We start from the raw sequence: 20,274 nt of genomic DNA, 5'->3' as shown, positions 1-20,274 counted from the left end.
TCCTACTAGGTATCCGACATGAAACTCTGTTTTTCTAGGTTTAAATCTTGGGATTTTGGTCTAGACTTGGGGTACCCGAGCGGACAACTGGGGCCGAAGAGGGGGCGACGTACCGGGAGCACTGAAGTCTACCCGGCCTTGTCGCTTGCCCAGCCTCGTTCTATTTGGTATAATTTCTACTGAAAAGCGGGACACGTGAACGTGTGCACCATTTCCAAAAGACCCAGAGGAGTGGCGTAAGAAGACAATTGTATACAATTCAACAATATTAAAGCGGTAAATGACAATTAGCACATTAAGTCCACAAAATACAGTAATATCAACAATAAAGCCAAATAAAAATCGCATTAATAAGCTCGAATTCTTGAACTCTGAACCGGAAGTTCTGGGTTCTTATCCCCAGCAGAGTCGCCAGAGCTGTCACACCTCCTTTTTTACTACACCCCGTAAAAGGTATAAATATAAGGGAGTTTTTTCAATTAAAGGACAATCGAAACGATATTAGTTTATTTTAAGATCAGAGTCGCCACTTGAAATAATTTATGGTGTTCCAAGTCACCGGTTAAAATTCCGAATCGAGGAAATTGACTATAATTACGGTCTACGAATATAGAAATCCGGGTAAGGAATTCTGTTAACCCGGGAGAAGGTGTTAGGCTCTCCCGAGTTCCGTGGTTCTAGCACGGTCGCTTAGCAATTTATACTTGGCTTAAATTGTCTAATTACTTATTTTAAGACCTATGTGCATTTACCTTTTTTAACCGCTTCTAATCACTTGATTTATTCGTAATTAAAGAATTGAGTTACGCGTATGTATACTCCTTTCTTTTGGCGAGTCAGAAATCATGTCACGCGAACGTGTCTACAATTAATAACACTTGTTTATTTATTTAAGAAAAATTGATTGAAGTTGCGCGGACGCATCCCTCGAGTCTTTTTAGAGTTAAATTTACAATTACATTACGCGGACGTATACTAATCTAAATCGGGCCTAAAGCAAACTACGAATATTATGATTCTTTAAAAGCAACATTTATGAGGGCCATGGATGATTTAATTTATTTATGGAACACCTCAAACCCTTTATATAAGTGCTAGTTCATAATCTAATCTTACAAGGGCCATGAATTATCCATCAAGCCTGTTAACCAGATTTCTTAGACGGTGCAAGGCCATCACCATATTACCAAACCCATGATTCTCAACTTCTTTATTAATCAAAGTATACACATAATTTCTCAAAGACAAACCAAGTATTTCAATAGACTTAGTATATGCATTTTTATCATTTAAATCAATTCTTGCCAATGTACCATTAACAACGCTATGCAAAATATCAGAAGAATTCAAATAAATCAACTTAAGAACAACATCAACAGAACTAAGAGAAGTAGAAATCGACCTCTTAACCATAACAAGACACTTCCCATAAATAATAAACAAAGGCAAGATTTAACAATCAAAACATACCCGTAACTGGACGTGAACAACGCGACTAATCGTACCCAAAAAATTTATTGACCCTCAATAGAACTACGACCAGACCTCGAAACCAGCATCACCTCAACGTACGACTGTAACGGACTCCTTGAACGACGACCTCCGACGAACTCGAAGCTCGCCGGAAAGAGATGCTAAACGAGCTTGAGTTGACAAACTTACTAGCTGTTCTGTTTCATGGGTGGCTATGGAGGGTGGTCGTTTGGCGTGATGTTTCTGTTACTGGCGACGGAGAACAACTGGTGAAGGGCTGGGCGCTGGATTTTGGGTCTGTCCGTATGAGTTCCGACGAGTGGGTTCGCGATGTTAGGGGTTGTTTTTCAGCGAGCTGGTTGAGTCGCTGGCATGAGGAGGAGGACGAGAGGAGGTTGTTCTGGTTGATGAGGGTTTAGAGTCGTTAGTTGTTGTGTGTTCGACGTGAGGGGTTTGCTGGTTTTCCGGCGAGTTCTGTGATGAGGGAGTGGTTGGTGGACAATTGGTTTGCCGGCGATTGCGATGGCGTTGAAAGAGTGGAGGAGCTCCGGCGTGTTTGAGTGGTATGGCTGGTCGTTCAACAAGAAGCCATGGATAGCTGCTTCAAGAAGATGATGAACGAGAGGGTAGGGTTCTTTTGTGTGTTGCTGTGTGTTCTCGGTGTTTCATGGTAGTTTCAAGCCATGGCTGCTAGTGGGTCCGGTATGAAGAAAACGTCCGTGGAAGGGAGGGGGGATGTCGGAAAAGATGGAATCAGGGGGTGCGGGGCTTGAAGAAGATGACCGCAGCCTTCAGTTTTTTTCGTTCAACCTTTTTCGTTGTCTTTTTCTTTTCTTTTTTTTTTGGATTTTTTAAGCACTTATTTATAAGTAGAGTCTAGGTCTAGGTGTATCTTTGTGTATTTTGTCCATTAGTCCCTAGGTCTTTTGTGTTAAGTCCCTAGGGTCTTCTTTATTTGTTTTTTATTCCAAAGAAGAGTCTAGAAGGGTCCCTAGGCTTAATGGACTAATCTGAATTGGGCCAAGAATTAGGTTCTAAAACTCTTAAAATTTTGATCCAACACCTTAACTGACTCATTTTAAAGTAAGATAAAAATACTACACAATCCAAAGCTAATCCTAATTAATTAAACTAAACTTGAAACTATTTTTGTGTTTTCGAAATTATATAAAAATAAGGTACCATTTTTATATATATTATATTTTATATATTTTTTTAAAAACAAATAATGAAAAATACATAAACTAATATATATATATATATATATATATATTTTGATTTTCATTTTTTCTTGTAACAAAATAAAATAAAAGAGTCAAAATGAGTTGAAATAGCCATATTAGGCGTAAACAAAACATTTACACGCTAAAATATATAGAATCTTGGGGAAGGTCAAAAATCACATGTCTACAATATATATACACGTATATAATGTCATCTGGTCATGGGTAAATGCACATGTATAAATGGGTGAAATGCATGAAAAATATGTAATAATCTTAATATTACTTTCAGATAACCTGTTTCAACTGTGTATTATTCTGAGACCCATGAACAGGAAATAATAATATTTTTCATGGGGAATCAAGAATATAGACACCCCTAATAATTCTATGAATAGAGTAATTTATGAAAACTCTGTATTTGCTCATTTTTTCAATATAATTTGGACCATGCCAAAAGAAAGATGGGATGACCTTAACATACCTGTAGTAGGGAAAATTCCGTATAATATTCCGTTGGAAAACCTTCGTTGATTGAACGAAATTTTTGCTTTTGATTCTTCGAACTTTTGAATGGATTTGTTTTCTAATTTTGCGAAGCTTTTCTGGAACAAGAGTTTAAGCTTCTGTTATTAAGACATGGGGGATAATGAACTTTGAATTTCTCTTTTCCATTAAGGGAAGTACGTAGGTTTCCATCATAGACTTTATTAAGTCTTATGACTTGTCTCTTACACAATATTAAGACTTGTTCCAAGATGGCCACACAAGGAAATGTGATACATAGTCACTTCTTTCTTATGTGGTAAGCTGCTATATATTTGGGTGATGATAATTATTAAGTTTTTATCCACATATTAGTTAATCGGGTAATGTCCCGTTACCCGGTAATTAACCAATTACCCGCATAGTTTAAGAATTACCCCAAATTACTAAAATTTTATTTATTATTAAATTATTTCATATATACTTTATATATTATATTGTCGTGGTCATATGGTACTTTGCATTGTACTAGTTTATAATTATCGGGTATTATCGCTCGACCCGTATTTTATTCCAAATTGGCCATTTTCAACAAAATTCATTTTCTTCGACTTGCTTCCACTCTCACCTTCACGAATTTACTAATCTCTTGTGAAATAGCATAATCCTTATAACCTCCAAATAATCTTTTACTTGGACTGATGTCAATTACCTTACGACAAATTCCACGTACAATACTTCAGGGTGCAACATCGTCGTAACTTAATACTGCGAGCGTGACATCACCGTAATGTTATACTACAAGGCACGACATCATTGTAATATAATACTGCGGAACGTGATATCGACGTAATATTGCGGGGCGTAACAACCAGGGCGCTGAGGGTCAAGCTGTCGGGGGCGTAGCTCTTGAGGGAACTCCATATGCCGAGGATTAGGATTTCTTTTTGTTTCTATGTAAGGGCCTCTCGTGGGCTTTGTAAACATCTTTCATCAATATAGGAATTTCTTCATTTTGCCTTCGGTTTGTGCTGAGCCTCATTCTGCGTTTTTGGCTAAGCTTGGATTGATTTGATGATAGCTTAAGTCATCAGGACTTCTGAGTCCGAATTGGGTGGGAGCTAGATCTCGTTGATGGTTCTTGATTAGGAGTTTTCTCAAACTAACCTTTGGACTTAGCTACCAGGGGTGTTCATTTGATCAACTGAAAATAAGGATAGCCTTTAGGCTTTTACAAATAGTCCCCGAGCGAGGACTTACTCGAACTTGGGCAGCCTTTGGGCTTAATGTCTAGCGAGCGTTCGCTCAAACTCGAAGTAAGGATAGCCCTGAGGATTTATAAATAGTCCCCGAGTGGGAACTCAGGTAGCCCTTGGGCTTAATAATCGAGCAAGTCGTTTGCTCGAACTCGAAGTAAGGATATCCCTAAGGCTTTATGAATAGTCCCCGAGTGGGAACTCGAGTAGCCCTTGGGCTTAATATTCGAGCGAGTATTCGCTCGAACTCGAAGTAAGGATAGCCCTGAGGCTTTATGAATAGTTCTCGAGTGGGAACTCGGGTAGCCCTTGGGCTTAATAATCGAGTGAGTCGTTCGCTCGAACTCAAAGTAAGGATAGCCCTGGGGCTTTATAAATAGTCCTAGAGCAGAAACTCGGGTAGCCCTTGGGATTAATAGTCGAGCGTGCATTCACTCGAACTCGAAGTAAGGATAGCCCTAAGGCTTTATGAATAGTCCCCGAGTTAGAACTAGCTCGAACTCAGGTAGCCCTTGGGCTTAATAGTCGAGCGAGCGTTCGTTCGAACTCGAAGTAAAGATAGCCCTGAGGCTCTTACGCACCGGCCCTTAGGCCTTTTAGGCTAGCCTTTAGGCTCTTATGCGTTGGCCCTTAAGCGCTTTTTAGATTGGGTCGATGTGAACTCTGATATGGCTATAGTTTTTCCCCCATTTTGGCTAAAGTCTTTTGAAGTTTTGATTATGCCTTGGCATGTTGTGTGTTCGTCCGACTCTTCGACGGCTCAAACGAGAACCTCGATTATGAGCCGATATGTGATGACATTTGAGTATCTCGGGTGGCTTGCTCGAAGGTTGAGTTTTCGAAACTTTTTCATCGAAGGCTAATTGTTTTCGAAGCCTATTTATTATTTGGAGCCTTATTGAAGCTCCTTTGCTTATGCCTAGGATAGCCTGATTAACCTATTCTTTTTTAAGTGTTTTCGAAGTATTTGGAGGCCTTTAGTTATTGGCGGCAGTCGGATTCTAAGCCGCATTAATTTGACCGGAGCCTTTTGATACAACCATAGTCGATAGTCCCCGGATGGGATGACCTCGACATCTATATCGAGGGTATGCCTTTTCAGGGTTCTTACAAGTTTGATATATAGCGTCGATCTTGATATCGGGGTTATTCCTTTTTAAGGTCTTATAAGTTTTGGCATGACTTGTTGAGGTCTTACAGATTTGGTGTTGCCTTACTGAGGTCTTACGAGCTCGAAATTGCCTTATTAAGGTCTTACAAATTCGAGTTTTCAATGGCTTCGATGAGCTGACTGTCGATGACAGTCCCCGAGTGTTCGAGGATCTTGGTCCCTTGAGCAATTTTTGCATGAAAGTAGTGAACTTCTTTGAGACACAAAGTGCTTTGATAAGCAAAAAGGCTTCCTCAATTGCTTGATATATGCGTACATGTTTTTTTGCCTTCGGAGGCCCAATTATTCTATATGGACACGGTTCATCCGACCGTTTAGCCCAATAGGTCATTCTCTTATTGGGGCCCTCCTATTCGTAAATTGAGTCCTTTGAAGAGGCGACCTCTCGGTGTGATGCCCCCCAGTATTTGAGGTTGATCGAAGAGGAGCCTTGAATACTTGATGAGTTCTCCTTGAGTAGCATATGGATGTTAACTCATCAAAAACCTCGCCGGTAAAACCCGTTTGGGACAAAATCTGATCTAAGGGAAAAAGAGTGCAATGCATGCTTTAAAACCTAAGGTTTTCGAGTCGAAGGATGCTTCGACGTCTTTCATCGAACACCTATAAGAAATCGGTGAGATTCATAGAACAAAAAAAAGGAGGAGCTTATACCTTAGCAATAATAGCGTTTGAGCATTGATATGTTCCAATTGCTTGGGAGTTGCACGCCTTCCATGGTGCCAAGTTTGTAGGACCCCTTGCCTACTACTCCGAGGACACGGTACGGTCCTTCCCAGCTTGGGCCTAGCTTCTCTTTGTTTGGGTTTCGAGTGTTGAATGTGGCTTTCCTCAGGACTAGGTCACCCACCCCGAAGTATTGGAGGTCTATTCTCCTGTTGTAATATCTCTCGATCCTCTAATTTTGGGTGGCCATTCGAACTAGTGCAGCCTCTCGCTTTTCATCTAGTAGATCGAGGGCTATAGTCATGGCCTCGCTGTTTGAGTCCTCAGTGGCATGCCTAAATCAGGCGCTTGGTTCTTCGACCTCGACCGGTATTAGAGCCTCGGACCCGTATACCAAAAAGAACGGTGTTTCTCCTATTCTCGACTTTGAAGTTGTTCGGTATGCCCATAGCACTTCGGGCAATACCTCTCTCTATTTTCCCTTCGCATTTTCTAACCTCTTTTTCAAGTTTTGGATGATGGTCTTGTTTGTGGACTCGGCCTGTCCATTCGCATATAGATGATAGCGCGTTGACAGGATTCTCTTGATCTTATGATCTTCGAGGAATTCCGTCACCTTGCTGCCTATGAACTGCTTCCCATTATCATATGCAATCTCGAAAGGGATCCCGAATTGGCATATGATGTGATCCCAGATGAATTTGATGACTTCTTTTTCTCATTTCTTCTTGAAGGCCTGCACTTCCACCCATTTCGAGAAATAGTCAGTCATAAATCGAATAAATCTGGCTTTACCTGGTGCCATTGGTAAGGGGCTGACAATGTCCATTCCCCATTTCATAAACGGCAATGGTGATAAGGCTGATGTAGTTGTTCACCAGGTTGGTGAATCATCGGCGCAAATCTTTGGCATTCGTCACATCTTCAAACGAATTCCTTGGTGTCCTTCTCCATGTTGTCCCAATAGTAGCCTGCCCTGATCACCTTTCGGACTAAAGAATTGGCGCCAGAATAATTTCCACAAGTGCCCTCATGGATTTCTCAAAGCACATAATCGGTGTTTCCTGGTCCCAAGCATACTGCTAGAGGTTCGTCGAAGGTCCTTCTATATAGTGTTCCATTCTCGTCGAGTGAAAATCGAGCTGCTTTGGCTCGGAGGGCCCTCAATTCCGTTGGATCTGTGGACAGCTTCCCGCTTTTCAAATAGTCGATATATTTATTTTTCCAATCCCACGTTAGACTTGTCGAGTTGATCATGGTGTGTCCTTCCTCGATCACGAATTTGGACAACTATACAATAGCCCCTAGGAGTATGTCATCTTCTTCGACGGACGATCCCAGGTTCGCGAGTGCATCAGCCTTGCTGTTCTGATCTCAGGGAATGTGGACCAGAGTCCATTATTTGAAACGATGCAATATGACATGAAGTTTGTCTAAGTATCTTTGCATCGTGTCTTCTCGAACCTCGAAGCTCCCATTCACTTGGTTAACTACCAGGAGGGAGTCACATTTTGCTATGACTTCTACTCCTAGGCTCTTGGCCAGCTCGAGACCTACAATCATAGCCTCATACTCGGCCTCGTTGTTAGTGAATTTTGGAGTTTTTATAGATTGTCTAATCATGTCGCCGGTAGGCGGTTTCAGAATGATACAGAGCTGGACCCTTTTACGTTTGAGGCACCGTCGGTGAATAGGGTCCATACTCCCGATGATGTACCCGTCTCTAGCAAGAGTTCTTTCTCTACCTCGGGCACGAGGGCAGGCGTAAAATCATCCACGAAGTCTGCCAGGATTTGGGACTTGATGGCCATCCGAGGTTGATACTTGATATCATACCCTCCGAGTTCGATGGCCTATTTGGCTAATCTCCCCGATAGTTCTGGCTTGTGAAAGATGTTTCGAAGAGGGTATGTTGTTAAAATACATATACGATGGCATTGAAAATAAGGTTTTAATTTCCGAGATTCACTTATTAATGCAAGAGCTAATTTTTCTAAGTGGGGATACTGGTTTCAGCATCTCCTAGAGTCCGACTTACGTAATAAACAAGGAATTGCGTACCTTGTTCTTCCCAAACTAGCACACCACTTACCGCTACCTGAGATATTGCCAGATATAAGTACAATATTTCATCTTCTTTTGGGGTATGGAGCAAAGGCGGGCTCGAGAGATACCGTTTCAGCTCCTCTAAAGCGTGCTGGTACTCCGGAGTCTGTTCAAAGCTGTTTTTCTTTTTGAGCAAGGAGAAAAAATGATGACTCCGATCTGATGACCTTGAATGAACCGGTCTAAGGCCGCTATTCGCCTGGTCAGCCGCTGTACGGCCTTCACATTATTTACCACTATGATTTCTTAAATGGCCTTGATTTTGTTGAGGTTAATCTCGATCCCCCAATTCGACACCATAAAGCCTAAAAATTTACCCGATCCTACTCCGAAGGCACATTTCTTGGGGTTGAGCTTCATATTGTAACTTCTAAGGATATCGAACATTTCTTGCAAATGAGTCAAATGGTCCTCTACGCGCAAGGAGTTAACAAGCATGTCATCAATGTAAACTTCCATATATTGGCCTATTTGATGTTTGAACATCTTATTAACGAGGCGTTCGTACGTAGCTCCTACATGTTTTAGTCCGAAGGGCATTATGTTATAGCAGTATGTACCATACTTCGTGATGAATGAAGTCTTTTCCTTATCTTCTGGGTTCATTTGAATTTGATTATACTCAGAATAGGCATCGAGAAAAGTGAGGATCTCGTGGCCGGCCGTGGCTTCGATCAAGCGATCGATGTTGGGCAATGTGAATAAGTCTTTGGGGTATGCTTTATTCAAGTCTTTATAATCTACGCACATTCTTAATTTATTTCCTTTTTTGGGGACCACTACTACATTGGCCAACCATTCGGGGTATTTTACCTCCCTAATCGATCCTATTTTGAGGAGTTTTGTTACCTCATCTTTGATGAACACGTGTTTTACCTTGAATTGAGGTCTCCTTTTTTGCTTTTCCAATTTGAATCTGGGATTGATGCTTAGTCGATGGGTGGCTATTTTTGGTGGGATCCCTGTCATGTCTAAATGGGACCAAGCAAAGCAGTCAATGTTGTCAATAAGGAATTGGATGATTTTTTTCCTGAGTTCATGGGTCAATCCCGTTCCCAGGTATAACTTTCGATCTAGAAGGTGGCCTGTTCGAGTTCTTCAACCATTTATTTTGTTGCATCCGATTCCTCGGGGGCAATGAAAGTCCGAGGAGTGAGGAGGTCTTATTTGATGTCTTCGTTTAAATGCTCATAAACCACCCGTTCCTTAGGGGTCGGCCCGTTTCCTGACTCGTCCTAGATGGGGGGAGTCGATGTGGGTATCACGTCGTTTACTGCGAACATCTTTTTTGTTGCACATTGTTCTCCGTACACCGTTTTTATACCGTCTTTTGTTGGGAATTTCATTATTTGGTAAAGAGTTGATGGTACTGCCCTCATGTTGTGTATCTACGGTCTTCTAACTAAGGCTTTGTACCCCATGTCACCTTCGATGATATGAAACTTGGTGTCCTGAACTGTACCGGACACGGTGACTGGAAAGATGACTTCCCCCTTCGTTGTCTCGTTTGCCATGTTGAATCCATGGAGGTTTCGAGAGGTGGGCGCGATTTGTTCGAGCAGTCTAAGCTGCTCCACCACCTTCAATCTGATTATGTTGGCTGAGCTACCTGGATCCACGAGCACACATTTGATTTGAATATTATTCCAAAGGAAAGAGATTACCAGTGCATCATCATATGGTTGGGACAAGGCCTCGATGTCTTCTTCTCTAAATATAAGGGCATCCTCGGGTATACAGCTTCGAGTTTGTCTTTCCGCTGCGATGGACACTCTGGCCCGTTTGAACATGGGTCCTTATGGAACGTCGGTTCCTCCAATGATCATATGAATGATGTGTTGAGGTTCTTCTGGTCTGTTCCTTACATGAAGCCCAACACTGTTGTTTTCGTGTGCATTTGCTGAGTTATGCATTTTGGTCTGAAATCAAAGAATCTTTGATAAAAAAGTGTGAATAGTAACATGTGTTATCAGAAAACTAGCACAAACACAATCACTATTATTTTTAGCCCCACGGTGGGCGCCAAACTGTTTACCTTGAAAATGGTAACTACAATATTTAATTTTGTGGTTCTAAAAATACGTGATTTATCTTAAACCTAGTTGTTAGGAAATAAATGCTAAGTGTGAGTAAAGAAAATAAGAAATGTAAACCAATAGGGTCGCGAGGTTGGGCCTCGAGCTGGCTGGAACGGGACTTCGAGATCTAGGCAGACTAACAATAATGAGCAATCGATGAAGAATCAATGATAATGAGGGCCTTAAAGATAGCCTTTTATGGCAAACAATGAGCAATAAATGAAGAACAATAAATGAATAATGAATGGATAATTAAAGAATAAGCAATAAATGTAAAGAATAATAATGTTAGTAAAGAGAGCAAAGAGTGTTGTATTGTATTCAATGTGTTGTGTAATCAATAATTGTCCCAGAGAGGCCTTACAAGATGATAAGGGTCCCCTTTATATAGGAGGGGGGATCCTTACATAATACATGTCTAATCATGATGGGAAAATGCTATTGGTACAGCTGTATAACGGTTCAATGCGGATCTGTACTATTCTTTGTAGACTCTGTCCGTCCTCATCACGTGCCTTCGGGGGCCTTCCGCCTTTTCATAATGGTCGTCGATTTCCATGCTGCCTCGAGGTATGTCATAACAAGTCCTTGATATGCCATGCCGAGGTGAGTTCTTCAAGAACGAGCCTTAGGTTGTGCTTCGATCCTATCGAGGCTGGGCTAGAAAATGCCACGGAAACCATAAATTGGCCTTCCCCAATTTTAACCGCATACAATCTTATACACCCACTTGCAAGGAATAGCCTTCTTACCAGGTGGCAGAGGTGCAATATCGCAATATCCCAAGTGTGATAGTCATCCAAGGCCTGAAATTCCTTGAGCATAGCATCTTGCCAGACAGGGTGAGGTGCAGCTTGTTGAAAATACTGAGGTTCATGGAAAGGATAAACAGGTGTAGACAATTTGGAAGGAACAACAGAACTGCTAGAAGTGCTTATGTAATCTTTAAAATAGGTGAGATGATTAATGGTTCTAGTGGAATGTCAGAGAGGTGCAGAAGTTGAAGAAGGTGCAGAAACTGAAGAAAAATAGGGTACCTCAGTAGGAGAAGGAGAAATAGTAGAAGAAGAAGGTGAATAAGTTGAAGAAGGAGGATAATAAGAAGGTGAAGTAGGTAAAGAAGGATGGTTAAAATGAGGAGTAGAGGCAGGAAGTAGGGGATCTTCAAAGAAAGTAAGAGTTAGTGTGGATACTGAGTAAGAAGGAGGAACAAAAGAAGGAGTAGAAGATTGGTAGGGAAAGATGTGCTCATGAAAAGTAACATCCCTGGAAAAAAAATGGAATGATTGTCTAAGTTTAAGAGTTTGTAACCCTTCTTGCCCAATGAGTACCCTAGAAATATACATGGAAAAGCTCTAGGTTGAAATTTGTCTCTCTTTATCCTAGGCAGAGTGGCATCGCATAAGCAGCCAAAGGTCCTCAAATGATTATAAATGGGAGGATGGCTATGTAACTTCTCATAGGGAGAGATATTCTGAAGAACAGGGGAAGGAAACCTATTAATGAGATATGTGGTTGTTAAGACACAATCACCCCAGTACTTAAAAGGAAATTTGGACTAAAAAAGTAATGCTCTAAAAGTTTCTAAGAGATGTTTGTGTTTTCTTTCAACCACCGCATTCTGTCTGGGAGTGTTAGGGATAGTACTTTGATGGATGATGCCAGATTCAGCATAAAAAAGAAGCAGCCTGAGAACTTGAACCAAGTTTAAAGGCATTGTCTGATTTAAGTGTTTGAACAGAAGTGTAAAAGTGAATTTTGACCATAAGAACAAATGCTTTAATAATGTTGAATGCATTGCTTTTACAAGAAAGTAAATGCATCTAGGTGACTCTAGAATAGTCATCCACAATGGTTAAAAAATATTTGAATCTATGATATGTTCTAGTATGATAGGGACCCTACAAGTCAACATGAATAAGTTGAAATGGATGAGTAGATTTAATGGAACTATCTGGGACATGAAGTCTTTGCTGTCTAGCTAAAGGACATACAGAACATATAAAAGATTGCTTAGAAGACAGTTTATCAGACAAACAAGAAATAGATTTCATTTTAGAAAAAGGCATATGTCCTAATCTTTGATGCTAAAAAAATCCGCTTTATTGCCTGAAGTAACATGATTACATGAGGTAGTGCAAGTACTGTAATCACATCTAGGTGAATAAGGAATAGCTGAAATGGTATTTACAGATGTATCAAGTTTAGAAGAGGATTGAATGACATATATCCCATTTGGTGCTCTACCAATTTCCAATGGCCTCTTGAGAGAAAGGCCCTATATGAGACAAGAAAATTTGGTAAAGAAGGTTGTACAACTGAATTGAGAAACTAATTGAGGAACATAGATGAGATTGAACTAAAAAGAATGAACTAGAAGAACATTAGACATAGTAAAATCAGGATAAAGATTTAGAGAACCAGTGCATGTTACTTTTACTTTATAACCATTTGGGAGTGTTATTAGAAAAGGAAAAGGTACAAGTTGAATGTTGTGTAAGATGTGTTTGTGAGGTATTATATGATTTGTTGCACCTGAATCTAGAATCCAAGTGTTCACTTTTAAATTTAAAGCACAAAACAAGGCAAAAGAATAAACAGTAAGGCTGCAGAACACACCTGCAAAGGCACCCATAGCAGCATTGCTAGTGGGAGCTTCCTGGGATTGGTATGGTTATGTGAGATTGTTGAAAGAGATTCATCATCCTCATCTGAAGGTATAACACCTGCTTCTCTCACGTTCCTTTTAAGACTAGGGTTTTCTTCTTCCTTAATCTCCATTTCCATGGCAAAATCTTAGCTTAACATGGTATCAGAGCGGAGATCCGCGTAGCTCTCGATGTCCTTTGTCAATTCAACAATTGAATTTTTCATGTTGGTTGAGTTTTGTTTTGTCGGCGATGGACTATTCGCGTTTGATTTTTTGGATGATGCTGGAGCTCCTTCTCGAAAATTAGTTCAAAGGCACTTTTCCTTGGCTTAGCTAAAACAAAGTTGGTAATATCTTCCAATTCTTCATGATTTTTCTTCAATGTTATGTTCTATGACCTAGCTTGAGAGTATCTGGTGTTATCTGTTATTTTACAAACTGTATCTGAGGTCGAAATTAGATGCATGTATATCCTTCCAATTATTTCTTCTGAGAATCGTTTAATTGCTAACTATAGGATTAGTTCATAAAATGAGTACTGATGCAGCCACAACCTCCTCACCGGTAGATTCAACCATTAGTCACCAATTGACTCTTCCCATCCCTTATATGTCCATCTATCTAATAATCCAGGAAGTCTACTTGTACCAGTACCCTTCAATGGAACTGATTATGTATCGTGGAAGAAAAATGTTCTTATTGCACTATCTGCAAAGAACAAGGCTGGGATGATCAATGGAAGAATCTCCCAGCCATCACCTGATTCCCCTCTCTACGACCACTGGGTGAGATGAAACAATATGGTGTTTGCATGGTTAAGCAATTCTTTGTCTGTAGATATTGCTGACAATGTCCTACATTGTGACACTGCAAGAGAGATTTGGAGAGATATAGAGGAAAGGTATGGACAGTCTAATGCTAGTAGGTACTATCAAATTCAAAGAGAGGTTGATGTCGTCTCTCAAGGATCTTCTGATATTGCTAGTTACTACACCAAACTTAGGAAGTTGTAAGATGTTGAAAACTGCCTCTTTTGGTCCATCTTGCACATGTGGGGCTGAGCCACAATGCAGTGAAGGGCAAAAACTGATCCATTTCCAAACTGGTGCTCAATGATACTTACTCCAATGTTAGAAGCAATATCTTAATGATGACTCCTGTGCCAACTCTAGGAAAGGCTTATTCTATGCTTCTTAATGATGAAAATCAAAGAGAACTTCAATCATCAGGGGCCAACTTCCTCTCAAACTCTGCCACTTTTTCTGTCAAGACCTCTCCTATTCCACCTATTTTTCTTCCTCAGTACAATAATACTAACAAAGTCTACACTCAGAAGGTCAATTTTGACAACAAAAGGGTGACTAGTGTTTGCAAATACTGTAAGGACATTCAGTTGACAAGTGCTACATACTTCATGGCTTCCCAATGGACTTCAAATTCACTAAAGGAAAAAGGTCAGCAGCCTGTGTTTAAGTTGATGAACTTAGAAGATCCATCAATCACCTCAATTTCAGGAGATTGAAGTGCTACAAATATTGCTATTGCATTATCTGAGCGTGACCATATCAGTTCAATTAACTCAACAATCGAATTAGAAGAGACAAAACAATGGAATTAGTCTTGGAATGCTCAATCCAACTGAGATAACAGTAACAACTAGCAATATATATGTATATGAGTTGATGAAATAAGATTGTTCTTTAAGCTAACATGCATGTATGCTTATGGACACTTGTCTATATCTATATATATGTAGTATATGAATAGTGGAAAAACAAAAACACCAGTGCAAAAAGGGGTTGATGAAAGAAAAACGGTAAAGTTAATGAGTTTTTTAAGTTGTATACTGTTATAAATTGTCAGGTAAGTACCAGAAGTTGACTCTATAGTGATTATTTGTAAATGAGTTCAACTTTTGTGGGAAAAAAAAGACTCCAACTTTTTGTCAATTACGTATTATGTTTCCTTGTGTCCAAAAAAAACTTGTCCTTTTCTGGGAAGAATTGTTGAAACGGGACAAAACTTGACAAGATATAAGTAAATAAAATTAAACTTGCTTCGTGTACTTCCTTCTTTAATTTTTGGGTATGAAATACTTTACTATGTTTCATTTAACTAGTGTTATGTTAAATGAATATAATAACTACATGTGCAAGGTGGTAAATTTATAATATTTTGATATAAGATACTAGCTTTTAAAATTATTTTTCTTTAAGAAAAATATTGATTTTTCACTGTTTTACGATAGCACATATACTATCTCGAAACTTCGGGGTTAAAGAGGGTATCGGCAAGTGATATTGAAGTAATTAACTTATCTGGTACTGAAATATTTTGCATATCAAATATAATGGAACAAGTAATGATGATTTATCTATCCGACATCAATTATTTAAGATTGAGACATGTTCGATTAATTGATAACTATTTATATTTCATATATTCTGATTATATCATACTCAATTTTGATCTGAGTAAAACAATTGTACCAAATGGGCATTAACTCAGATAATCGCACACACAATCGTTTAAATTAAAAATAGCTAGCAAATGTATATAATATATATATATTAATAATAATAATATATAATCAGTGTATAATCAATGTATACCGACTTAAAAGACAAACTATAAATCTAATCGGTTATTTGTATAAAAATCCCACCAAATAAATGCAGGAACTGAAAGTTACATAAAGTCTAGCCTAAACAATATTGGGGGATTTGCATGTATACCCACTTTTTGGGTCACGTTTTAACTTGTTCCCGCTTTGCCAAAACAATTACAAGCGTTCCCACTTTTTCGTGTAACTTCAGCATACGGGGCTTAAGTAGCAAAGGCAATCACGCAAAACTTCAGCATTCTAGTAGACGGGCCTGAAGTAGCAAAGGCAATACGCTGAAGTTTTTTTGTCCTGGATAAGATGCTGAAGTTATTTAGTTAATTTATAAAAACTTCAGCACTAAAATAGCTGAAGTTTTTTTGTCCTGGATTCATTTGTTTTGTCATAAAGCTTTTTCAAAAACTTTAGCAGAAGATGCTGAAGTTATTTAGTTTATTTGTAAAAACTTCAGCACTAAATAAGCTGAAGTTTTTTGGTCCTGGATAAGCCTTTTCAAAAACTTCAGCAGAAGATGCTGAAGTTATTTAGTTCATTTGTAAAAACTTCAGCACTATATAAGCTGAAGTTTTTTTGTCCTAGATTCATTAGTTTTGGCATAAAGCTTTTTAAAAAACTTCAGCTAAAGATGCTGAAGTTATTTAGTTCATTTGTAAAAGTTTCAGCACTATATAAGTTAAAAATTTTGAAAAAGCTTTCTAACATACTAAAAATGAGGATAGAGTCTAAAATTAAAGTCCACCAAAAAGTTTCCTGAATTTAGAGGAAAGGTAAAAGGTTGAAATTTAAGAATTCCAAGAATGCTCTGTTTGTCACAAAGAAACCTCATAAAAAACACCAAACCATCAAAATTTACCATGTGCATTCTGAAAACAGACAGTTTCTTCAAGATTTTCTTTCCAATCGAACCAAATTCTGAACCAAAGATCATAACTTAATGAATTAGGGAACAAACCAAAAACAAAAATAACAGAAAACGAAGGAGGAGAAGGAGGAGGAGAAAGGGGGCTGAAATTGTTTAAAAAGTGGGTACAAGTTAAAACTTTAAAAAAAATAGATATAGGTTAAATGGGGGCGACCAAATAGGGCGCCCCGTGCAATATTTAGAACAATATCGTGGAAATGACATCAGGTAGCCACTTTTAAGCATGATATTAAAAATATATCGACACTTTACAATGTATTAAAGATTAGCCAATTCGCTCAAATTTTAGGACATGATATCCTGAAGTTTAAACCTCAAATTAAAGTTCAAACTTCAGGACATCGTGTCCTAAAGTTCGAAAATTGTGTCGAGAAGTTCGACTCTTATGTCTTAATTTTAAATTAGCAGTTTAGAAATTTAGGACACTTAGTCCTGAATTTCAAATTAGCAGCTCAAAAATTTAGGCCACGTCCTGAATTCCAAATTCAAGATACTTAGTCCTGAAATTTGGGTGGAATGACTAATCTTTAAATACATTATAAATTGTAGATTTTTTTTAAATAGCGGGTTTAAAAGTGGCTAATGGTGCACTTCGCGCTACAATATATAATTTGATCTTTACTATATTGCAAAAATTTCGAGACTTCCCTTAAAGTTCGTCTTTCTAACATTTAATTTTTTTAAAAGGGCAACCCGATGCACTAAGCTCCTGCTAGCATGGGATCTGGGAAAGGGCCGGATTATAAAAGTCTATTGTACGCAACATTACCCTTACATTTTCTTATAGTTTGAAATAGTACATTCATCTATATTATTGTATGGATCCAAATTTGGTCGACCACGGCTATTGTCAAATACGACAAAATATGAGGTCTTCACAGCATGACATCCTGTTGAGGCCAACAACGAATGAAAGATGTATGACTTTTGTAGTAGAGTAGGCCTAACAGGGTGCATTAGGAATATACTCTCGAATATTCCCTATGATATGACTCCTAGGGTTCAGAAGGGGGTTGTCCCTCATATATATAGGAGGGAAGTAACCTTGTGAAAAAGGAGACTTTTTTCGACTAAGAACTTCCTTTGTAATATTCATTCGACAATCGTGGTGATCATTTTTACACACTTAATCCTTCTGTTTCATAAGATCAATAGATATTTATCTTGTTCATCCCTCATGTCTCTCATTCTGGAGTTTATTATACTTGGCTGATATTTACCCTTTTATCTTTTTTAATTGATTTAACCAAAAAGGATTCAATTTATTTTGGGTCAAACAATTTGGCGCCGTCTGTGGGGATTTCTCTAGCTAAGATTATAGTTTCATCCAGACTCCTGAAAGGGATAATCACTTCTTCCGAGCTTGGTACAAACCAACAATGGCAGGGAAAGTAGATGCAAGGCTAAAACCCATAGTAGGCATCACAGCCAACCTCCTCGACACCATCAACGAAGATAGCAGAGAGGATCACGAAAATGAAATGCCAAACATCACCCCGGGGGGAGACACTTCACCTCCCCCGCATGGGAGCGTGACCGCTTCATGCGACAGGGAAGCCTCCACATCTGCAATAGGAGAGGCGTTACCGATAGTAAGAAGACTGCTGGAAGAATGGCTAACAAATGCTCTGAACACCATCCTTGATAAAACTACCCAAAAGGATGATAGGAATGTGACATATGGAGATGTCCTAATAAAGGAGGGTGAGCAAGACGCCCCCCGCACAGGTAACACTTATGTTGCTAATAACGCAGGTAATGATATGCTTGCAGCCGTTTGCAAGAAAATGGAGGAGATGGAAAATGAGAATAAGGCACTCTGCGACCAAATGAAAGAACACCAAGAGAGAGTTGACAAAATACCAGGCGCTCCAAAGTTGTTGCCAAAACGCGACGTTGGGCGATTCATCGAGCAACCATACAATGAAGAAGCAGCCCCGTACACCATTCCAAAAACCTTCAAAATGCCGCCCTACTTAAAGATATATGATGGTACTACCGATCCAGAAGATCATATCACTCACTACGTTACAGCCGTAAAAGGAAACAATCTCTCAAAAGAACAGGTACCATCGGTGCTGCTAAAAAAGTTCGGCGAAACCTTAATAGGGGGAGCCTTGACATGGTACTCTCAACTAACAGCACGCTCGATAGCGACATTCGAGGAAATGGCAGACAAACTCATCACTGCCCATGTTGAAGCCAAAAAGGCAGAGCGAGGGTAAATGATATATTTTCCATAAGACAGATGCACGACGAGGGACTCAGGGACTTCTTAGCTCGGTTCAACAGGGTGAGAATGAGCTTGCCGAATTTGTCAGAAGGAATGGCAGTAGCAGCCTTCTAGAATGGGTTAAACAGAAACGGGTCGAGGGCGACCAGAAAACTGTTAAGCAGGCTCATGAAATACCCTCCAACTACTTGGGAAGAAATCCATAACGCCTACTGCGCCGAGGTGCGAGCCGACAAAGACGATCTAAATGGCCCGATCCAATAGTTGACGTCACTCCAAATCGAAGCAAGGAAAGATCGTCGTAGCGACGGTTGAAGAGATCAGTTGGGGCACGGTTCCGGTCGACAAAGGCATCAACCCTATATCAGGACGTCAGTCCCGCCTCCACCATGACGCACAGATGCTCTTCCTCAACACATTGCACCATATCGACACGATAAAGGTATGCCTCCACTTCTATCCGCTCACAATTTTGCTATTTCTCCTTCAGAAATAGTGTACGCCCTATAGAAACTCGACCTAAAGGTGCAATGGACGAAAAAGATGAGGTCAGACCCCAACACTCGGAAATCAAGCGCTTTCTGCGACTTTCACCAAGAAAGGGGTCGCTAAACCGAAGATTGCACAAAATTACGACAGGAAGTAGTACGAATGCTAAACCAAGGTCACCTGAAAGAGCTGCTGAGTGATCGAGGACGGACTAACTTTGCCCGTAGACGCGAACAACCCCAAGGACCTCCAAAACTACCCTCTCCCGTTTGCACCATATAGAGGATCATCGGCGAGGGCGACGGCACAACGATCAATCATGTCAAGTTCACCACCACACATAAACTCAAATGATCAATCACTCATGAATGGTATGATGACCTCGAAGACAGTATCATCTTCGATAAGTCAGAAACCGTCGGTTTGCATTTCCCTCACTATGATGCTCTTGTTATCACTTTACGTATTGTAGATACTGATGTAAATGAATAATGGTAGATGATGGTAGAGGCGCGTGTATTATCCATCCTCGAGTTCTCGTACAGATGAGACTCGAAGACAAGATAATATCGCGCTGTATAAACCTAATAGGTTTTAATAATGCAGTTGATCGGACTTCGGGGGAAATAGTGCTACCCGTCCTAGCCGGAGGAGTCACCTGGAAACAACATTTCATGTCATGAACCAAGAAACTACTTACAACGCCATCATAGGGCACCCGTAGATACACGCCATGCAAGCGATCCCTTCTAGTCTCTATCAAGTGATCATGTTTCCTACCCAATGGGGAATATTCAGTATTCGAGGGGAACAATGCACCGCACAAGAATGCTATCGCATCGCCCAAGATTGCGCACACACCCAACAACTTAAAGGAGCAAATGCGGAAGCATAGCAA

The sequence above is a fragment of the Nicotiana sylvestris genome, chromosome 10 (genome assembly GCF_000393655.2).
Source record: "Nicotiana sylvestris chromosome 10, ASM39365v2, whole genome shotgun sequence".
Lineage (NCBI taxonomy): Eukaryota > Viridiplantae > Streptophyta > Magnoliopsida > Solanales > Solanaceae > Nicotiana > Nicotiana sylvestris.
Note: the sequence above shows the minus strand (reverse complement) of the source record.